Here is a 23,220-nt window from a genome sequence, read left to right on the forward strand (position 1 = left end):
TACATAACAACATTTAACACAAATAATGATATGCAAGTATCATGTTCTTAAGTTTCCTCTTTAATTACTCTCATTTACTTGTTTATTTACTTACTTATTTAGATAACTTAAGATTACAAATTACTCTTCTCTAGCTGAAATATTGGTTCTCACTTATATCATAACATATTCTTAACTCTTATAACTACCCTGAAGTTGCTAATTATACTTTTACTTGAACTTCCATAAAACATAATCTGTTTTCTATCCCGTTGAGCCACATTGGAATAATAAGGATACTTGGGTCTCATATCTGATAATAACATGCCAAAGCCATGTCCCAGACATGGTCTTACATGGGATGTTTCCTATACTGCCAATGCCACATCCTAGATATGGTCTTACATAGGAGTTCTCATATCGGTGCCCATGCCATGTCCCAGACATAGGGACCTCTCATCTCGGTGCCAACGCCATGTCCCAGACATGGTCTTACATGGGACCTCTTATAGTCTGAATGATTCCAATGCCATGTCCCATACATGGTCTTACATGGGATTTCTTTACCCAAATGTCATGACATTTGTATCTAATACACTCCTAATGTTTCAACGGGGCTTTTATCACTGATTCTCTATCATCTCATACTTAAGTCAACATTAAATAATTTCATGAAATAAATACATAATTGCTAGAAAATAGCAGCATTAATAATAATTATTGAAATATTTCATTTATTTACTGTAAACTTACATCGGTACAAAAATGTGATCAAATGTAACACTTTAGTCCTCAATCTTTTTCTTTCCCCAGTCTAGCTCCTGATTTCGTTCTTCTTGATCTATAATAGAAAATTTAGCTTATTTAATACTCACATTCATCAAAACAGTCCTTGACTCAATTTTGGCAAAATTATAGTTTTTCCCCTAAAATTTTGCATATTTACACTTTTTCCCCAAAGCTCGGAAATTAAACTTCATCTCTTATTCTTATGTTTTATAGCATGCTGAACATTTTTCCCTTCTATGAGAACATCAAATTCTTACTCTAACACTTACTTATGAACATTAGGTATTTTTGCCGATTATGTCAACATACTCTTTTTCACTTAAAATCGACTAGAAAAAGTTGGTTAACATAATTCCTAGCTTCATATTCTATCATAAAACATCAAAATAAACCTATTTCACCTATGGGTATTTTTCCAAATATGAACCCTAGGTTAAATTATTGCTAAAATAAGCTAAATTAAGCTACCGGAATTCCAAAAACGTAAAGAACATTAAAAACGGGGCTTGGAATCACTTACTATGAGCCTGAGAAAGTGAAGAAACCCTAGCTATGGTTTTCTTCAAGTTTTGGCAGCAAGCAAGGATGATGAACACAATTTTTACATCCTTTTCCCTTTTAATTCTATTTATTTACTAAATGACTAAAATGCCCTTAAAAAAATCCTATTTCACTTATCTCATGTTCATTTTTGTCCATCACTAACTAATGGTCTAATTACCATAGAAGGACCCCTAATATATAGTTCCATAACAATTAAATACCTTTAACATATAAAACTCAACTTTCGCACTTTTTATAATTTAGTTTTTTTAACTAAATTGAGAGCCCAAATGTCAAAATTTTTTAACGAAATTTTCACAAAATATTTCCGTGAAATTGTAGGCTATAAAAATATAGTAAAAATAAATTTTTCCTCACCGAATTTTTGGTCCCGAAACCACTGTTCTGACTAAGCCCTAAATCGGATGGAAACATAATTAAAATTATTGATGCATTCCCAGATGAGAAGTTATTTGCTGTAGATGCAAGCCCTTGGTATGCAGATTTGGTTAATTATCTAGTGTGTGAAAAACTCTCATTGGGTGTCACAGGCCATAAAAAAGAAAGAGTTCTTCGTGTAATGAAGTACTATTGGAACGAGCTATATTTATTCAAGGTATGCAATGTCAACATTATTCGACGTTGTGTTTCGGAAGAAGAGATACTTTCCATCTTAAAGCATTGTCATGATGCTCCTTATGGAGGTCATTTCGGTGGCATGCAAACTGCTACTAAGGTTTTCCAATCTAGATTCTACTAGCCTTCATTATTCAAAGACGCTCACAATTTTGTGAATCAATGCGATAGATGTTAGTGCACTGGCTCTATATCCCGACGTAATGAACTGTTGCAGCAGCCAATTATAGAGGTTGAATTGTTCGATGCTTGGGGTATGAATTTTATGGGACCATTTCCAAGTTCATTTTGAAATCTTTATATATTAGTAGCTGTTAACTACATCTCGAAGTGGGTTGAAGCTGTTGCAGTCCCAAAGGATGATGCAAAGACAGTTCTTAAATTTTTTCACAAACATATATACTCACCCGCTTTGGCACACCAAAGGCATTGATTAGTGATCAAGGTACACATTTTCATTTCAACCAAGTGACAGCCACAATGAAGAGATATGGAGTTAATCATAGAATGGTTTCTACTATCATCCACAAACTAATGGACAAGCTAAAGTATCGAATCGACAAATTAAAAACATTCTTGAGAAGGTTGTGAACCCTTCAAGAAAAGATTGGTCTTTCAAACTGGATGACACTTTATGGGCATTGCGGACAGCATACAAAACTCCATTGGGGATGTCACTGTATCAATTGGTTTTGGGAAAACATGTCACTTTCCAGTTGAACTAGAGCACAAAGCAATGTGGGTAATTATGTAAGTGAACATAGACTACGAAGCTGTTTGAAAGAAAAGGTTGTTGGATATCACTGAACTGGAAGAGATTAGGCGAAATGCCTATGAAAACGCTACAATTTCCAAGGAAAAAATCGAACGTTAGCATGACAAAATTATTTTGCAGCGAAAATTTATCGCAGGTTAGCAAGTTTTATTATTCAATTTTAGACTGAAATTGCACCTGGGTAAATTGAACTCTCGTTGGTCTGGTTCATTCGAAGTTGTCGAAGTATTTCCTCATGGTGCGGTCATAATCAGAGATTTACATGATGGACACCAGTTCAGAGTGAATAGACAACAATTGAAACATTATCTTGGGAATATTTATCAAAAGCAAGCAGAAACCATTAAATTTGTCGAAAATTTTAGTTCTAATGAAATTTATTATGTAAATTTATTTTATTTTTGTTTCTGTTCAATTTTGTTTTACTTTTTTCTGTAGAATAATTAGGTACCATTATCGAAGCACTTGGGCTTATCATCAACGCAGTTCGTACTATTGTACTATCACTTATGACTCATCAAGAATGAGGGCATATCAAAAATTTCAGATCCCACCGTTTGATTAAAAGTCACCTAGCCATCTGATCTGTCTGAGAGGGTGCAATTCTTATTAGACATATTTATTCCCATTAGTTCTATTTCCCTTCACAAAAGTCACGCCTTTCCATCTTCTTTCGCTCGCTATAAATCCCCTTTTCACTGTGCCAATTGTAGCACATACAAAGCAGCCATTTTTATTCACTTTCTCTTCCCCAAGTTCGTACCTTTACAAGTTGAAACCATCTTCACTCCATAAAGAAACAAAATATGGCAAGAAAGAGAGGATCAGTCAAGAAGGCCACCAGGCCTCTTGAAGGACACTCCTCTACAATTGCAGTTCATGAATCAGAATTCTCCATGCCAACGGAGAAAAAAGAGCCGGTGATCTTTTTAATGAAAGTGGCCAAGGATTGGTTCCAAGACAACATTTTGAAGCGAAACTTCCACCCAGAACAAGACATTCTTCTTTCGCAACAATAAGACTTGGGCAAGCAAGTCTACAAAACCATCTCTAAGTTGAAGTGGGAGACTTTCTACACGTATCCTGGAAGCTATTCTCTTTCATTGGTATGTGATTTTTTTGCTAACCTTTATGACCATGAGTTAGAGTTTATCTTTGTTCAAGAAGGCTTAATCCCATGGGATGCTAAAAAAATCAATGAGCTGTATAACATTAAAATAGATGTAGATGAACACTCCGAGTGTATTAAAGATATCACAGACGACAAAAGGGACCTGTTGGTGAAGGATTTATATGTCTAAGGAGCATTGTGGATGTGTTCACATCAAAAGAACTATACGATGCACCGCCACTTCCTAACACTGCAAAGTAAAATCTGGTTTCATTTTCTCAACTGCAGGCTACTGCCTTATACTCACAAAACCACAGTTATCCTCGATAGAATGTGCCTGATACATTCAATTGTAAAGGGTAGAAAAATTGATGTTGGTGTAATACTCCACCAGGAAATTACTGACTGTGCCACAAGGCAAATTGGAATTTTGGTTTTCCCATCATTGGTGATGCTACTGTGCCAGCAGGATGCGATCATGCCCCGTGATGATGAACACGTCCTGGAGAATAAAGTCTCGATAAATGAAGCCTCTATTGAAAGAATAAATCGTGGCAAAGATACATTAGCAATGAAGGCAGTAGAGACTAGCAAGACAAGAAAGGGCAAAACCAAGGCAAAAACCACGAGAACAAACCTGACTGCAGAGACATCGTTGTTGCGCAAAGTGCAGGATATTGAGAAGTTGGCCAATTCTACTAGCAATAAGCAGATTAGGCTTGTAGCTACAATAGAGGATATGGACAGATTAAAAAATTTGTTCTACGCTTATACCAGAGCCTATAACAACTCTATTGTAGCCACATTAAGTCAATTAAGCCCGACCCCACTCCCAGAATATCCAGTGTTCTCACTAATCATTTGAGATTATGAACCCTCATCTAAGGAAGATGACTTAGGGGACTGAGATAGATCGGTGGAATCCCCTACCATTGTGCACGTCTCTGAAGTTGAGAAAGAAGAGGACTCAAGGGACGCTGAGAAGTGCCTGTGAAGGATTGATAGCCTGGTCGAGGGTAACTTCATTGCTGGTCAGGAGGCGCTTGTTATTGAGGAGGAAGTTGATGTGGGAGTGGGGGAAGTCCGTGTTGTAGTTTTGAACGAAAAGGTCGAGGAAGAAAATACTAAGAAAGATGCTACTGAGAAAGAATATGCTGAGAACATTGTCAATGCATCCAAGTTTGTGGGTGCAACTACTGGTAATCTAGAGCGAGATAGAGCTAAACAGGTGGAAGCTGCAGAGGTAACAAATGAGAAGCACCACAACTCATTAGCAATAATTGTTTATACTGGACCATTCAAGGTGACCCCTCCTACACAAGAAGTAGCCGATGATGCTGGGGCAACGCCAAAAACTGAGGAGCGATTCGAGGACCGTACGAAGCCCAAAGAAAAGAAGAGAAGGCGCTCCAAAGACAAAAAGCGCAAGAAAGAGGAGAAAAGAGGAGGAAGAAGAAACATCGGGCAGCCATATTGACGACCGAGGAAAATTGAGTTTGTTTACTTAAAGTTTTAGCTGTAGTATTCATGCATTGCATGTAGCTGTAATTTTCATCTTATTAGTGAACATTGTCGTTGCATGTTTACTGTCATTGTATTTTAATGTTCATGCATTGCATGTAATTGTAATTTTCATTTTGTTAGTGAGCATTGTCGTTGCATTTTTATTGTCATTACATTTTAATGTAAGTGCATTGGGGACAATGCAAACTTTAAGTTTGGGGGAATGCATATGGGTTTTGGAAATACTCCCACATTTCAAAAATATTTTTTTAATGAAACATGCAAGGCTTATTTGTGGTTAATAAAAATGTGTTTGAAAATTTTTGTTACATTCGATACTTAATTAAATCATGTGAACTATTAATGAATGAGTTGGATAAATTTGACTAAATGTTATACCTTCAATTTTTTGATTAATGATTTAGGTTGCATTAGTAATGGATGACTGTAAACAGAAAAATATATAGGATTTTTCATATATAATTCATCACCTTTTTACTTAAAATTGTTGTAAAACCAAGTAATTATTTAATAAATTAATGAAATATGTGAAAATATGAAATTAGGACATAGAAATTATTAAAATGTGATTTTATGTTTTATTATATAGTTTTCATGCATAAAATGGCTTATTTTATATTAATTTAAGCATATTATATTTTTAAGTTATGAAATGGGCCATGCATGATTAAATTAAATAATAAAATATAATGTTATATTTTAATAATTCATTATAAATATTTCATTAATAAAATTGAGTTGAATATATTAAGTAAATTGATTAATTAAAGTGGTTAAATTAATTCATTTGGTCCTCTAAACTATCTATTATTTTTGACAGGTCTGAGAGTTTTCTTCTAATTGCAAAACTGTCCAAAGTGGGGACCAAATCAACCCAATTTTCGACTGCACATGGCTGATTATAAACCAATTTTCGGTTTAATTATACAAGGCCCTTAAAGAGTTGAAGAAATTAGAGATTTACCTTAACATTTGTTGGAGACCGAGTCTTAGTCCTGAGTTGTTGGGGCATTCAAATTGACAAAAAAATCTAGGAAAAATTAGCCACATTTCCTCAATTCATGGCTGACCACTCTTGGAGGAGGTTTCAAAGGATCGACACTCCTATTTTTAGCAAACTAGCTCCCTTGCCTCACCTATAAATAAGAGCTCATTTCTCACTTTTTCAATCATCCCTCATCCCTCTCATCTCTCACTCTCTCTCTCAACTCTCTTAGCTCTCACGCCTATCATCATCCTTGCATAAGGATGTTAGCAAATTAGCCTCTTAAAGAGCCCTTGGTCGACTACCTTGGAAAACCATCAAATAAGGAGCAACGCAAAGAAGCGAAGGAGTCTCGTCAGTCAGAGTCTTGGGTGACAGCCACTCTGAATATGGTTTAATCTTTCTTTCCTTTAATTTAACATAAATATGTTTGCTATGTGTTTTTTATTCTTGTTTACAACAATGATAGCTTAATTTTATTTAAGTTAGGATGACTATTTTGATTAAATAATATGTATTTGATTCATGCTTATAATGTTTGTGCCTCAATCGATCATGTTTTCAATTAAAATGAAGTTTGTATTTCATTTATACGTGATTGAAATGCACCTGAATTGGCTGAGCGATCCTAACCAGACGACGACTAATGGACGCATAATTGAAATGTGCATGCTCAATTTAAATCCTAACCCGATTAAATTGTAGGTTGCATAACAACCTTAACCAGGCTCTGTTATCTGCATAGTTTTTAGATTTGTGTGATTAAATTGTTTCAAACCTACCACGTCCCTGTTACCTCACACGAATGCTAAGAAACCCTTAGTAAATAAGGATCAGTAAAATGCGTATTTACTAAGTAGAGGATTCCGAAAGGACCTAATTTGGTTTCCAAACTCATGAAAGATCGAGTTGCCATGGAATGTTTTTCCGAATATTATTCAGCATGATGATAATAAATTGAGTTTAATTAAAGTAATTGTCCTAGTTTATTTATGTTATAATTGTTGCAAATTGTGTTAAATTTTGCTAAAATCTATTTCATTCATATAGTTTGCATACTTAGGACTATGTACACTTGTACTAACCCCAGCGTTACAAGTTTTTGGTGCCATTGCCGGGGATTGTCAACTGTTGCCATAGTCAGTTTTTTCATGAAATTATTTATTATCAATTTGATTTATTTCTAACATTATTGACTTATTCTTTTTTATTTTTTTCTTTTCTTTTCAGGTGTTTATAAGCATAGATCGAATTATCGATTACTCCCTGTAGACCTTGAAATTGAGTGAACTTTCAAACAAAGAAGACGTGAACGAACAGCTCAAAGAGAAGTCAAGATGGACCTTGGAAATCAGAATCAAGACCAAGGTAATTAAGCCGATTATGTACGAAATCCCACCCTCATTGCCGATGATAGGGATCGATGCATCAGACAATATGCTGTGCCACTTTTTAGCGAGTTAAACCCAGGAATTAGAAGGCCAAATATTGAGGCAACCTAGTTTGAATTGAAACTAGTGATGTTTCAAATGCTACAAATGGTGGGCCAATTTAGTGGTATGCCTACGAAAGATCCATATCTCCACCTTCGATTGTTTGTGGAGGTGAGTGATTCATTCAAGATAGTCAGTGTGACTGAAGACACACTGAGGTTGAAGTTGTTGCCGTACTCATTGCGAGATTGAGCACGAGCATGGCTCAATTCATTGCCACCAAGTTCCATATCTACATGGAAAGAATTAGCAGAGAGATTTTTGGTTAAGTATTTCCCACCTAGCAAAAACGCTAAGTTGAGGAACGAGATCACAACTTTCCAGCAATTGGATGATGAGTCTTTGTATGAGGCTTAGGAGCGATTCAAGGAGTTACTTCGTAAGTGTCCTCATCATGGGATTCCTCATTGTATCCAGTTGGAGACATTCTATAATGGTCTCAACGTACATACAAGATTGATGGTAGATGCTTCCGCGAATGGTGCAATTTTGTCTAAGTCTTATAATAAGGTATATGAGATCATCGAGAGGATCGCGAGTAATAACTATCAATGGCCAACAAATCGAACAACTTCAAAAAGATGAGTTTTTGGAGTTCATGAAGTTGACTCTCTCACTTAATTATCGGCTCAGGTATCGTCTATTTCCTCTATGTTAAAACAGTTAACCACTAATAGTACTAATAATTTTGCAGCTCAGCCACCAAGTCCTTTTGAAGTAATTTCCTGTGTGTACTGTAGGGAAGGTCATTCTTTTAAGATTTGTTCATCAAACCCTGAGTTAGTGTACTATGTGGGGAACCAATATCAAAATAGGAGTGGACAAGGACCTCAGTCCAACTTCTACAATCCTTCATGGCATAATCATCCTAATTTTTCTTGGAGTAACCAAGGAAATGGATCGAACAACAACTTATTGCAGTAGAGACCCAACCAATCTCAAGGGTTTAATCAGCAAGCTCTAAAACCACCTCAAGCTGAGGCATCAAACAGTTTGGACAACTTGTTGAAAGCATACATGGCAAAGAATGACGCTTTGATCCAAAGCCAAGCAGCAACACTGAAAAATTTGGAAAACCAAATGGGTCAGTTACCTACAGAGCTTCGTAATAGACCGTAAGGAACCTTGCTGAGCGATACTGAGAATCCAAGAAATTTGGGTAAAGAACATATCAAGGCAGTGGCATTGCGAGTGGAAAGACTGTAGAACCCCGATTGATTGATGTCGATCATGAGTATGTTGAGAAAGGAGGAAAGTCAACCAGCTGTTGAAGTTCCTACACCAAAGGAATCAGAATCTGCAAAGTCTAACAAGGTAAACCCTAACCTAGTGAATTCAGATATTTTAACATCCTCTTTGGATGCAGATTTACCTACTCAGAAAAGTTGTCCGGTTCAATCGAAAGTTCCATCACCTCCATATCCGCAAAGATTGCAGCAACACAAGCAGAAACAGGAGGTGCAATTCAAGAAGTTTTTGGATGTTCTGAAGCAATTACACATCAATATTTCGTTGGTGGAGGCTTTCGAACAAATACCAAATTATGTGAAGTTTATGAAGAATCTATTGTCTAAGAAAAAATGACTGAGTGAGTACGAGACTGTTGCTTTGACAAAGGAGTACAGTACGTTCCTGCAAAACAAACTGCCACCGAAATTGAAAAACCCAGGAAGCTTTACTATTCCCTGTAACATTGGTGAATCTTACTGTGGTAAAGCTTTGTGTGACGTAGGAGCGAGTATCAACTTAATGTCTAAGTCTATTTTCAAGATGTTAGGAATAGGTGAAGTAAGACCTACAACTGTGACGCTTCAGCTAGCGGATCGATCTTTAGCATATCCTGAAGGAAAGATCGATGATGTTTTGGTAAGAGTCTATAAATTTATTTTTCCTATTAATTTCATTATTTTAGATTTTGAAGAAGATAAGGAAGTACCAATTATCCTTGGGAGACCTTTCCTAGCCACGGGAAGAAAGTTAATTGATGTGCAGAAAGGTGATCTCACCATGCGAGTTCAAGATGATCAGGTGACCTTTAACATTCTTAAAGCAATAAAATTTCCCGATCAAACAAAGGACTGTTCAGTTATGGAAGAGATAGAAACCTTGGTATCTTTGGAAAGCAATTTTGAAGATGATCCATTGGAGAAAGATTTAGAACTTGACCCTTTGGAGGATGAAGAAGGTGAAGAAAACATGGCTTTGATGAAAGCCAATCCAAGAAATTATATTCAATCCACACGGTTTGAACCATTGGAGTTGGAAGTTAGAGAATTTGTGCAACCCAAGTTTTTAATCGAAGAACCACCTAAACTCGAACTAAAGGTACTTCCTTCCCATTTGAAATACGTGTATTTAGGTAATTGTTCTACTTTGCATGTGATTATTTCAGCAGTGCTGACAAAAGATCAACAGGAGTGATTAATTGTTGTTCTAAAGAAAATTAAGAACGCAATTGGTTGGAGCATAGATGATATTTGAGGTATAAGCCCTTCATTTTGCAAGCATAAAATCATTTTAGAAGAAGTTGAAAGAGCTCGAATTGATGGGCAAAGGAGGCTCAATCCTATTATGAAAGAAGTTGTGAGAAAGGAAGTGATCAAATGGTTTGATGTAGAAATCATCTATCCTATTTCAAATAGTTCGTGGGTAAGTCTGGTGCAGTGTGTGCCGAAGAAGGGTGGAATCACGATTGTTGAAAATGAGCATAAGGAGTTAATTCCAATGAGAACTGTTACCGATTGGAGAATCTGTATTGATTACAGAAAGCTGAACAAAACCACTCGAAAAAACCATTTTTCGTTGCCTTTTATGGATCAGATGTTAGATCGAATGGCAGGTAATGAATTCTATTATTTTTTAGATGGCTATTCGGGATATAACCAAATAGTTGTAGCCCCGAAGGACCAACATAAAACAACCTTCAATTATTTGTATGGTACGTTTGCTTTTAGGCGAATGCCTTTTGGTTTATGCAATGCACCTGCAACTTTTCAACGATGCATGATGGCAATATTTACTGATATGGTCAAAAATTTCGTCGAGGTTTTCATGGATGATTTTTCTATTTTTGGTAACAGTTATGATATCTGTTTGAGTAATTTGGCTGAGGTACTGAAGATATGCGAAGAGACGAATCTTGTCTTTAGGTCACAAGATCTCAAAGAAAGGAATTGAAGTTGACAAAGCAAAGGTGGACGTAATTGAAAGATTATCGGCCCCAATTAATGTGAAAGGAGTCAGCAGTTTCTTAGGCCATACCGGTTTTTACCGAAGGTTTATCAAGGATTTCTCAAAAATTTCTATCCCGCTGTGTTTGTTGTTAGAGAAAGATACAGTGTTCAATTTCAAGAAAGCATGTTTGGAAGCTTTTGAAGATCTAAAGAATCGGATAATTGCAGCCCCATTGATCGTTACGCCTGATTGGAACTCACCTTTTGAGTTGATGTGCGATACAAGTGATTATGCTGTTGGAGCTGTGATAGGTCAAAGAAGAAATAAAGTATTCCACCCCATTTACTATGCAAGTAGAACCTTGACGAGAGCCCAACTCAATTATACGGTAACTGAAAAGAAACTATTTGCTATAGTTTTTTCTTTTGAAAAATTTTGTTCATATCTTATAGGTACCAAAGTTACAGTATTTATTGACCATACGGCCATTAAATATTTGCTCACGAAGAAAGATGCAAAACCAAGGTTAATTCGTTGGATACTTTTACTTCGAGAATTTGACCTTGAGATCCAAGACAAAAAAGGTGTCAAAAATCAAGTAGCTGATCATCTGTCGAGGTTGGAGCAAGATAAGGTAACCCAGTCTGGTGTGCCTATCAACGAGAATTTCCTAGATGAGCACTTATTTGAGGTAAGTTGAATTCATGAAATACCCTGGTTTGCTGATTTTCCCAATTATCTTGCATGTGGAATAATTCCTCGAGAAATGACATACCCACAAAGGAAAAAATTCCTTCATGATAGTCGGTATTATTTTTGGGAGGTTCCATTTTTGTTTAAATAGTGTGCAGATAATATAATCCGAAAGTGTATAGCTGAAAGTGAGATTGCTGAGATCTTATATCATTGCCATTCATCTCCAAGTGGGGGACACTTTGGTGGTTCACGTACTACAGCAAAGATTTTGCAAGCAGGTTTCTTTTGGTCTACACTATTTAAAGATGCTTACGCTTATGTGAAGAACTATGATAAGTTCCAAAGAACCGGAAATATATCAAGGAGGAATGAGATGCCCTTGAAAAATATTTTGGAGATTGAATTGTTTGACGTATGGGGCATTGACTACTTAGGCCCATTTCCTTCTTCATGTGGGAACAAATACATCTTAGTTGCTGTGGACTATGAATACAAGTGGGTTGAAACTGAAGCATGCCCTACAAATGATGCTAAGGTAGTCATGCGATTCCTACAAAAGCATGTGTTTACACGATTTGGGACACCAAGAGCTATGACACAAATGGCTTAAATGGTTGCTTGAAAAATATGATGTGAAACACAAGATTGCTACTGCCTATCACCCCCAGTCTAATGGACAAGTTGAAAGAGTGAACCGTGAAATCAAAGGTATCCTTGAAAAGGTAGTACACCCTAACAGAAAAGATTGGTCTCGAAGGCTCGATGATGCATTATAGGCCTATCGAACAACATTCTAGACTCCGTTAGGAATGACTCATTATCGATTGGTCTTTGGAAAGGAATGTCATTTGCCATTAGAATTGGAGAATAAAGCTCACTGGGCTTTGAAGCAATTAAATTTTGATCTTAAGCAAGCCGATGAGAGAAGGATGTTACAACCTGATAAGTTGGAAGAGCTGAGGTTGTTTTCCTATGAGAATGCCAAAATGTGTAAAGAAGATCAAAGAGATGGCATGATAGTCATATACAACCTCGTGAGTTTAAAGAAGGTTAGAAGGTGTTGTTGTTTAATTCAAGGCTGAAGTTATTTCCTAGGAAACTGAAATCCCGATGGAAAGGACCTTATACCATCCACCGAGTTTATTCTTATGGGGCTATTGAATTGTACGACAATTATGGAGGTACGTTTAAAGTTAATAGTAAACATCTCAAACACTACTAGGATGGTGAAGTTGAGCGAGTTGAATCTTTGTTCAAATTAATAAACCCTTGACTTTTCATAAACTCATCTTGTAAATAAATAAATAATTAGAATTTATTTTTCTTAATTAAGTTCATTTAATTAATTCTATCTAAGGAGATTGGAACTTAAGCGGGACCGCTGTGACCCCTTCAACCTTTCCTAGGAATTAATTTAATGTAATTTGTTAAGAAGAAATCTTCTAATTAGGTTTTAAAATGTTTTTCTAGTTTAAATTATTTTGTTAAATTTTAAATTTTTATGTTAATAAAGGGGGTCAAATTTGACCCAAGTACTAATAAGTTTTTTTTAGTGAGATAAAGTCTGAGTTTGAAACCCAATATAGCAAAAAGGAGGGAAAAAATAGGCTTTGCCGTCACACCCATTACTTGCCGCCCAAGTAACTTTAATTTAGCTAAATTTCTGCTACATGTTGCCCTAATTTTTCCCTATATAAACCCCTTTCCATTCTACTAAATTTTCATATCCCTCAAAGTAATTTGCTTACACCCTAAAATTCCATAAAATCTCTCTTTTTGTGTCGTTAGCCTTAAATCCCAAAAGGAATCTCTAGCCCTTTTCTTTTCTTTGGCCGAAACTACCTAGTGCCACCACAAGAGAATTGTCGAAGCATCGACGTCACAACTGCACGCAGCCGTTATCACTGCCGCATACCACCATTACTGCCGCATGTTGTCGTCGTCGCCGCAACTCCTTCACCGTCACAAAGTTTGCCGAAGCAAGTTCCACCTTTTTTTGCCAATTTCTCTTTTGCCTCTACAAGTAGAAACTTTACCCAATTTTTGGGAAAACACCATGTCACGCAAAAGAACTAGATCGTCAAAAACTACTCTAGAAAACCCAATTTTAATCGATGAAGAAATGAAAGAGCGATTTGATTCAATTTTCAAGCATCAACCTACGATGCCGGAAAAGGGTTTTAACCTAAAGAGCAATGATGTGATGGTTGTCCCTGTACCGATTAGAAAGCTAATCAATGCTCTCAAGTGGGAACGATTTTGTGATGCTCGTTCACTTCCTGATGATGAACTAGTTTGAGAACTCTATACTAGTTTGACTACACAAGATGCTACTGAAGTCATCGTTCAAAAGAAAAAGGTATCTCTTACTTCTAAGTCCATCAATGATTTGTTTAATTTACCTGATGTTGAAGAAGATGAGTACTACCCTATGATGAACAATATCAATTGGGATTTTCTTCAATAAGTGCATGATGTTGTGACAAATCCGGGATCTTAATGGATTATAAGAAAGTATGGGAGCCATTCTTGTCGAAGAGAATATTTAAAACTAGTAGCAAATGTATGGTTCTATTTTGTTCACTATAGTTTTATGCCTATCTCACATAGTTCCACCATCTCGATGGAACGAATGCTCTTGTTATATGCAATTTTGACAGAAAAGTCCATTAATGTTGGGAAAATTATCCTCAAGGAAATTCACGATTGTGCTAAAAAGAAGGCAGGAAGTGCTTATTTCCCATCATTAATCACTTCACTTTGCTTAAGGGCCCGTGATAAAACATAAGCAAATCTGAAGGGGCAGTATGTCCAAGGGTGCATCACAAGTCATGATCTTGAAAGGTTAGTAGAGAGAGTGCATGAGCTGAACCAATACGAGCAAGAGAAACCAATTGAGCCAGAAATCGAAGAGTCAACAAATAAAACTGAAACTGAAGCTAATTTACTTACAAACCCTAAAGAAGAAGAATCTGATAAGGAACCAAATAATTCTCAACCAGCTGAAGGAGTTGAAAACTCTGAACTAAGGGTTGAGCTAGAAGAAGAACCAGTCAAGCTAAGTGTTGAACCAGAATTTACGACTCCAATGTTGACTTCAAAGAAATCGAAGCTGTCAATTTTGATGGATATGTGCAAGTTCATGCACAACCAACAACAAACTTACTGGAAATATGCAAAAATTAGGGATGAGTCAATTCAAAATACTTTTAAGAATATCTCTAACACTTTTGTTCCTAAGTTCCCAGATGCTATCTTTGAGACATGGACAGAAGATACTGACGATGCAAGCGGAGATGGAACTAAAGAAGATAAGGGAAATGAGTCAAAAAAATAAAATGGGGGATTCTTGTCTTGTTATTTATTTAATTGTTTTTTAGGTCTTTAGGAATTTATTTCTTTAGTAATTAGGATTTAATCTTTGCAAAATAAAACATAGCAAGCATGAATAAAAACTTCTTTAGAAAGAAAAAGACTAAGTGATTTGGCAATGGGAATGAACATGTCTAGGATTGGGTTATTAGGAAAGACTTGGTATTTAAGCAGTCTTAATGACTCACCTCTCTTTCCTTACAACCCTACCTGGTGTTCAGTTTTCATTCATTACTTTGTTCTTGCAATGAGGACATTGCTTCTTTTTAAAGGGGGTAAGGCAAATAAATTGCTCAAATTTAAAATTTTCAAGTGTGTTTCAATCATTTCTTTCATAAGTATGTTTTAATAAATGAATGTTTAGAGAAATTCTTTTTAATAAGATAGCTTGTATGCAAGTATGAATGATGAAATTATCTGAGTGATTGTATGTTATTATGAAGAATGAAATGTTTTTATGATCTTAATCTTAGGTAATGTTTGCCATGAAAACTTAGTTTCTCTTGAGATTAGACATGCATGAAGGTTTATATCTTTAGAATTGACTTAGTAACTTTCTTGAGGCAAAATCCTAGGGGACATAAAAATCTAAAATGACATAGGCACCATTTTTCTTTGGATCGTTTGAGCCGTTTCAAGCCCACCTTATGATATTAGACCCTTGAAACTATAATTTTGAGCTTTAAAACCTGTTTTTGAAATGAACCTACATTACAAACCAGTTACCATCTTTTTAAAATTATCCTAATTTTGTGCACCTATTTTAACTTAAGTGTCTTGGGAATCAACATTTGAGGAAATTTTCATAGAGATGTGTGATCATGCTAAAAAAATCACAAAGACAAAGAAGAGCAAAGAAAAGTTCGCCTAGTCTTCAAAAAGGAAAAATGTATAAGCTTGAGTTTAAAATAATTTTGGGGGTGTTCCAAAGGTTCACTTGAAGAAAAAGGTTGAATTTCAAGAAATCCAGGAAAAGTTAAAGGTTAAGATTTTTGAAACTGAAATGTCCCATCTCTTAAAATCTCAACCTTTAAACCAATCCCCATTACAACCTTATAAAAGACCTATTGATTTGATGATTATGTCACCTACATTAGTGGAGAGGAAGTATTAAGTTCAACATATGAAGATCATAAATAAGCCTTATGATTGTTTGATTGATTGATGAGAAATTGTGTTGAATGAAGAATATTATCTATGGTTGTGATGTACATGCAAACTATGATTCATGTTGGCATATCTTGAAACTTAGAATAAAATTTTCAAAATGTTTGTATATGAGTTACTTGTTAATAAAGAAGATTTATGACCATGAATTTGTTGATGCATGATTATGAGACGAAGATTGATGCTACTTACACTCTTAGCAAAATTTGCCTTAGTAAGACCTTGTGCTGTGCATGAACATTACTCGGGACAAGCAATGATTTAAGTTTGGGGGTGTGTAAACAGAAAAATATATATGATTTTTCCTATATGATTCATCACCCTTTTACTTAAAATTGTTGTAAAACCAAGTAATTGTTTAATAAATTAATGAAATATGTGAAAATATGAAATTAGGACATAAAAATTATTAAAATGTGATTTTATGTTTTACTATATAGTTTTCATGCATAAAATAGCTTATTTTATATTAATTTAAGCATATTATATTTTTAAGCTATGAAGTGGGTCATGCATGATTAAATTAAATAATAAAATATAATGTTATATTTTAATAATTCATTATAAATATTTCATTAATAAAATTGGGTTTAATTAATTAAGTAAATTGATTAATTAAAGTGGTTAAATTAATTCATTTGGTCCTCTAAACTATCTATTATTTTTTAAAGTTTGAGAGTTTTCTTCATTTGGTCCATGGTCGGCCACCTTGGAGAACCATCAGCAAAGGAGCAACGCAAATAAGCGAAGGAGTCTCGTCAGTCAGAGTCTTGGGTGACAGCCACTCTGAATATGGTTTAATCTTTCTTTTCTTTAATTTAATATAAAGATGTTTGCTAAGTGTTCTTTATTCTTGTTTACAACAATGATAGCTTAAGCTAGGATGATTATTTTGATTAAATAATATTTATTTGATTCATGCTTATAATGTTTGTGCCTCAACCGATCATGTTTTTTATTAAAATCAAGTCTGTATTTCGTTCATACGTGATTGAAATGCACCTGAATTAGCTGAGCGATCCTAACCGGACGACAGCGAATGAATGCATAATTGAAATGTGCATGCTCAATTTAGATCCTAACCCGATTAAATTGTAGGTTGCATAACAACCCTAACCAGGCTCTGTTATCTGTATAGTTTTTAGATTTGTGTGATTAAATTGTTTCAAACCTAACATGTCCCTGTTACCTCACACGAATGCTAAGAAACCCTTAGTAAATAAGGATCAGTAAAATGCGTATTTACTAAGTAAAGGATTCCGAAAGGACCTAATTTGGTTTCCAAACTCATGAAAGATCGAGTTGCCATGGAATGTTTTTCCGAATATTATTAAGCATGATGATAATAAATTAAGTTTAATTAAAGTAATTGTCCTAGTTTATTTTTGTTATAATTTTTGAAAATTGTGTTAAATTTTGATAAATCTAGTTCATTCATATAGTTTGCATACTTAGGATAATTTGCATTAGGGATCATTGCATTTAGTTAATATATTTTAATCACCACTTCCCAACTATATTGTGTTTTTATTTACCGAATTGTTAATATAATTTTACAAATTAAGGGACTTAGCACAAATACAATCCTTGTGGAGACGATAACTCGATACTTACTTATTACTTGATAACGATTGTGTACACTTGCAGAAACTCCAACATTACAATGACTAGTAGCATTCCTTGAATCTTGAATGAATTTGCCTTTTACAACTGCTTATATGTATATATAGTTATGAATAAGAGACACTCCAAAGTGGGTGTATTTTGAAATGTTAAAGAGGGAACACTTCAACGCAAGCATTAGAAAAACGAATCTGGCCAAAGGCTGTCACTGCATGAGTGTGTGTTGGCGTAGTTACGTACTCCCTGGGGGTTTGTTGCACACCATCGTTACTTCTCAAGAACAAAGGTACAGTAAGGCAGCGATATCCTTTATTCAAAAAAAAAAAGAAGAAGACATATATTGTACAATAAATGCTATATTGGTAGATAGAATTTAGGATTTAAAGCATGATGCTGGTTTTAATGAAGTTGCAATCTTATTCATTCATACTTATGTATTATCGATGCAATATTTTGTCATCTGAATGTGACTCGTTCATTGGGATTTTAGGTGATTCAAGTTGCTAGAATGATCATTTGCCTTAGTGAATTCTTGTGTAGCCTTTCTAGTTTCTGTTTTACTCGAGGACAAGTAAAAAATCAAGTTTGGGGGTATGATAATACTAGAAAGAACATATGTTTTCTCCCTACTTATTGGTTAATTTGTACCTATTTAGTTATCTTTAGCACATATTTTAGCATTTTTAGTTCAGTAAATTGCATTTTATAACTTAGTGGGTCTTAGCCTATTTATCCTTAATTTTTTCATGTTTTGGTACCAATGTCGATGCATGAGTATTTTCAGATTGTGCCCAAAATTGCCGCCCCTTCTGACAGTTGTTTGGATAATAACAAAAAGGTGTGAGCTGTCCAGTCTAGTACAACTAACTTGTACGTATAGAAGCAGCATGATTCAAATGAAAGGACACATGTGCTATTTGGATAACTATTAATATAGAAGTGAAAAGGAGAGAGAAGTAGGATTATCTTCTTCAACCTACCTTTTGAAGCTTTTCGGCTATGGCGGCTTAAGTCTCCTACAGTTGAACTGATGTGAAAGGGATGCAGATCAGCTCTTGACGAGGAGCCCTAAGTGCAACACAAGAGGGAGTTGAGAGACCAAGTTGAGATTTTCTAGGAATAGTACTCTCCACTTGTTTCTTTTATATTTCTTTTCTAGATGATGGTGATTACTTTCTATTTCATGTCAGTACGGAAGTATACATGATTTCTGGATTAAATTTTATTTCATTCAATCTTGCTTCTACTGTTTAATCTTTGGGTTTGAATGTTTTTAGCATGGAAGTGTTATTGCGGTCACTGACACTGGAAAGTGCAGTGTTAGCTCAAGCTAACAAGCATGGCAACGGAAGTTTCTTAAGGATTAGAGGAATTTAATCCACTTGTTCTTAATAGTGTTCCATTGCCATCATTGGAAGGTGTAGCTAATGTGCATTTTTTAAGTCTTAGATTAAAATTAGAATTTAAGCTTGATAAGATATTCATTGCAATTTAATGCATCGACATTCACCTATCCTTTTATACCTTGTGAGCACTTAGTAGTCTGTTTAATATTCATTTTGGGGATATCAGTTTATCATTATCATATTTTATCTTATTATTTTCAAGTTATTACTTCGACAACTACTCCCACAATTTATCTCGTTTCTATCTATTTATTGCACTTACATTAATAGACTAAAGACAATCATCCTCGTGGGATAGATATCCGACAGACTCATATCTGTCTACTATACTTGCATCGACAGTGTACACTTGCACATTATTGTTGTGACATTAAACATCTGATCACTAAATCAAGTTCATTTTTCATAAATTTTATATTTCTGAGATTGTTGTAACTTGATCTAGCTAACACACGCCTTCATTGTCAAAACTATTAACGGTTTAAAATGTTACCATTAATTATTGTTGAAGCTTTTGGTGTTTTTATTCTAGCTTTTACGCTTAAAAGTAAAAAGGGGGCTAAGTTGTAAATTTAAATGTTATTTTGTGAGTATAGACACTAAAATAAAAATATTGAATAAAATACAAAACCTTAGGGGTTTCGTAAAAATGAAAGAAAATAGGCTTATGCATAGCATATTATGTTATTAATTTTTTGAACTTGATAAATTAAATTGAAATTATTATATAGATCAAGAATTAAATCAATTGGAAGACAAACGCAGAAAAGGAAAAATTGCGAAGTTGTTGTTTTGTTTAGGTAAGTTCGTATGGACTTATTTTATTAATTATTGATATCTTTTTATTATCTTGTTTTATTATTTGTTAGAAATGATATATATATATGCACACAGAAAGTTTTAGGCATCAAATGGGTTAAATTGTAATATATGAAATATATTACAAATATGAATAGATGTATTGTATTGAATGATCATGAAAATTATTGTATAAATGATTGATACGTATATGATGATATTACATGGTTTAAAATGTATTTGGATTGTTTTAAAATATGAAAAACGTGTATACGACTACAAATATTGAAATAGAATAAGTACGAGAATAGTACCGTGTGAAATTAGTAGTTATCTAAAATAGACGATTCATAGATTGTTAATTGAATCATGTTACATGTATATGAAAATGTTATGATAGTTTATAAGATTAAAAATGGAATCATGGCCAGAGTGAACTTAGTAAATAATTAGAATATACATACAACAAATACTATGTACTGGTGCCAAATTTCATGCCATATAAATACAACAAGTAGTATGTACCAGTGTTGGCTATCATGCTGTATACATACAACAGATACTATTTACCAGTGTTGGTTTTCATGCCATATAAATAAAATAGGTACTATGTACCGGTGTTGGCTATCATGCCATATACATACAACAGGGACTATGTACTGGTGTTGATTTTCTTACTTTAACTTTTTGGGCGAAACTATTAATTAAATGAATAAAAAGAAATGAATGAATAATTCTTTTAATTGTAAAATTATAAGATGATTATGTTTTTACATGGTATTCAATGATTTAGTAATGTTAAGAATTATAAAGGGATTTGTTTAACTATACATTGATGCTGGACTAACTAAGTTATTTGTTATGTGAAATTGCACAAGTTTGCCAAGGGTAATTTTATGTTTTATGTTACTGAAATTTCAATTGCTTATGTTATTTAATACTGAGGTAAGTTAAGTTAAATTTGTGCATAAACTTACTAAGCACTAGCATGCTTACGTGTTTTCATTTCCTTTTTTGTAGATCAGCGGACAAGGTTGGATTAGTCAGATCACACCAAAGCTAACATTACCCGTCTTACGATTTGGTAGACTTTTGTTCATTTTGGCTCGGTTATATGCGACATGTACATAGGTGTGGTTGTGGATATAGATGTAAATCTAGAAACTGTCCTTTTGGTCCTATATGTGATGTTGATTTTGGTTGGATGTATATGAATGTATGTTTGGTACTATGATTATGCTATAGTTAATGAACTTGAATGGTTTCTTGGTACTAAAATGGTATGATTATGCTATAGTTAATGATGATATGGTATCTTTGAATGTGCATTGCTTTGAGAACATGAATGGTTCACATAGTTTTTATGTGAAATGGTGCCAATGAAGCATATTGGTTAGATGACTATAATGTTTTTATATGCTATGTTTTGGAATGGTTTTGTGCAGGTTTGAATACTCATATTTACCAATTGAGCAAATGGTTTGACTTGGCATGAAATAGATACTAAAGGGCCACTTTTTACCAAAAATAGATTTCTTGTCGCAATGTGGGGTTCTTCTCATCCCAACATCGGTCGGACAGTTTGTGACGTCCTAATGTCAAGTGACCAACATCGTGACAGGACACACTGCTTTGGCGACGTCATGACGTGGGAAAAGCCTCATCACGACGTGGAGTCAACATTTTAAAAACTTTACAATTTGGCCTTATTTCGTGTTTGGGTCACCAAAAGAGCTTCCGTAAGCTTGATTTTAAGGTCGGATTTAGTTGTGAATCATATTATGAATGTGTTTAGGTTATACATGATTGTTTGATTGACATAATTTCTATATTTTTGTTGGTAATTATTCTAGTAATGTTTGTAACATCTCATAGCTCGATCCGGTGATAGGACAGGGTAAGAGGTGTTACAAGCTTACACTCAAAATTTAGAGTAGGGGTTTAGGCTACTTCTAAATTCCTAATTAACGCAATGAATCATGTCCACAAGCAATTATTCCAAACACTCACCAAAAATGCTTTTGCCGAAATGTCAAAAGTTTAAACTAGCCTTTCCTAACTCGTAGATGGTCCGAGCGAATTCGAAGCTTCAACTCTACAATCACACACCAATACAGTTCAACCATCAGCTAGGAACTCATTTCAAGCAACCAAAAACATAAGCCTAAGCTATGTTCTAACGTAACCGGAACCTTTAACATATCCAACTTGAAATCTAAATAACTCAATCTACACTTAATAATTCTCAACCTTATAATTCACCTACGAATAATTCTCAACCTTTAAACTACACAAAACTAATCAATTCATGGTATCGACTTTTTCGACATGTTTATGGCTATTTCCACGAAAATTCATTAAAACATTATAAATCTTTAACGAAACTTTAAAATAAGTTTAGAATCCTCTTAATCATGTCAAAACTAATTGAAAAACACTTTGAACCATATTTTTACATAAAATCCTGAAATCCACCAATAATGATCCAAATTTCGACTTTTAATTCAAACATGAGATTCAATAGCTAATAACTCAATTTTAAAGACTAAATAACATTAAAGACTAATGGATAGATGAATGGTTACCTTTGATGGAAGAAAAACATAACTTTTGTAGAAAACCCGAAAAACCCACAAGCTTGATAGTGGAGAAATCTTTGGTATTTTTTAATAGGTAACTTGATAAAACCCAATTTTTGAAGTTAATTAAGAACACTGAAGTGGGATAATCTTCTGCCTACTTAATTGGATTTAATTTCAATTGTTATTTGGTTGTTTGTAATTTTAGTTAATTTATGTAATTTTTATTAATTACTTTTAATTTTTTATCATATAATTTTAGATTATTACTATTTAGCCCTATTAGTGTAGAAAATTAGTCTGAGTTTAATTCAACCTCCCTTGGGTACGATCCTCGGAATACTTCCCGGAGTGTTTCATTATAACATTTTTCAATATTACAATTTGACTCGTATGCTTGAGGACACCACTGCTTTACCTCTTATCTACTTTGTTGCAGTATTTCCAGTTCAAACGTTTGCACATCTGGCGACGGTCAAGTTGTTGCCATTGTTGCCCGGTAGGTTTCGACATTAAACTAAAATTTTATTTTCTACATGTTAATAGGATAAATAGAAAAATTTAGATTTA

At 34.4% G+C, this 23,220-nt stretch overlaps 1 non-coding gene across 1 annotated transcript; it reads right to left on the reverse strand.

Annotated features, from left to right (window-relative positions):
- Positions 1–8,129: 8,129 nt before the first annotated feature.
- LOC121224894 (small nucleolar RNA R71) lies at positions 8,130–8,236 on the reverse strand. The gene has a single exon (XR_005922636.1). It is a non-coding gene; the product is annotated as a small nucleolar RNA R71 (small nucleolar RNA).
- Between the last annotated feature and the right edge of the window lie 14,984 nt (positions 8,237–23,220).

The sequence above is a fragment of the Gossypium hirsutum genome, chromosome D12 (assembly GCF_007990345.1).
Source record: "Gossypium hirsutum isolate 1008001.06 chromosome D12, Gossypium_hirsutum_v2.1, whole genome shotgun sequence".
NCBI lineage: Eukaryota > Viridiplantae > Streptophyta > Magnoliopsida > Malvales > Malvaceae > Gossypium > Gossypium hirsutum.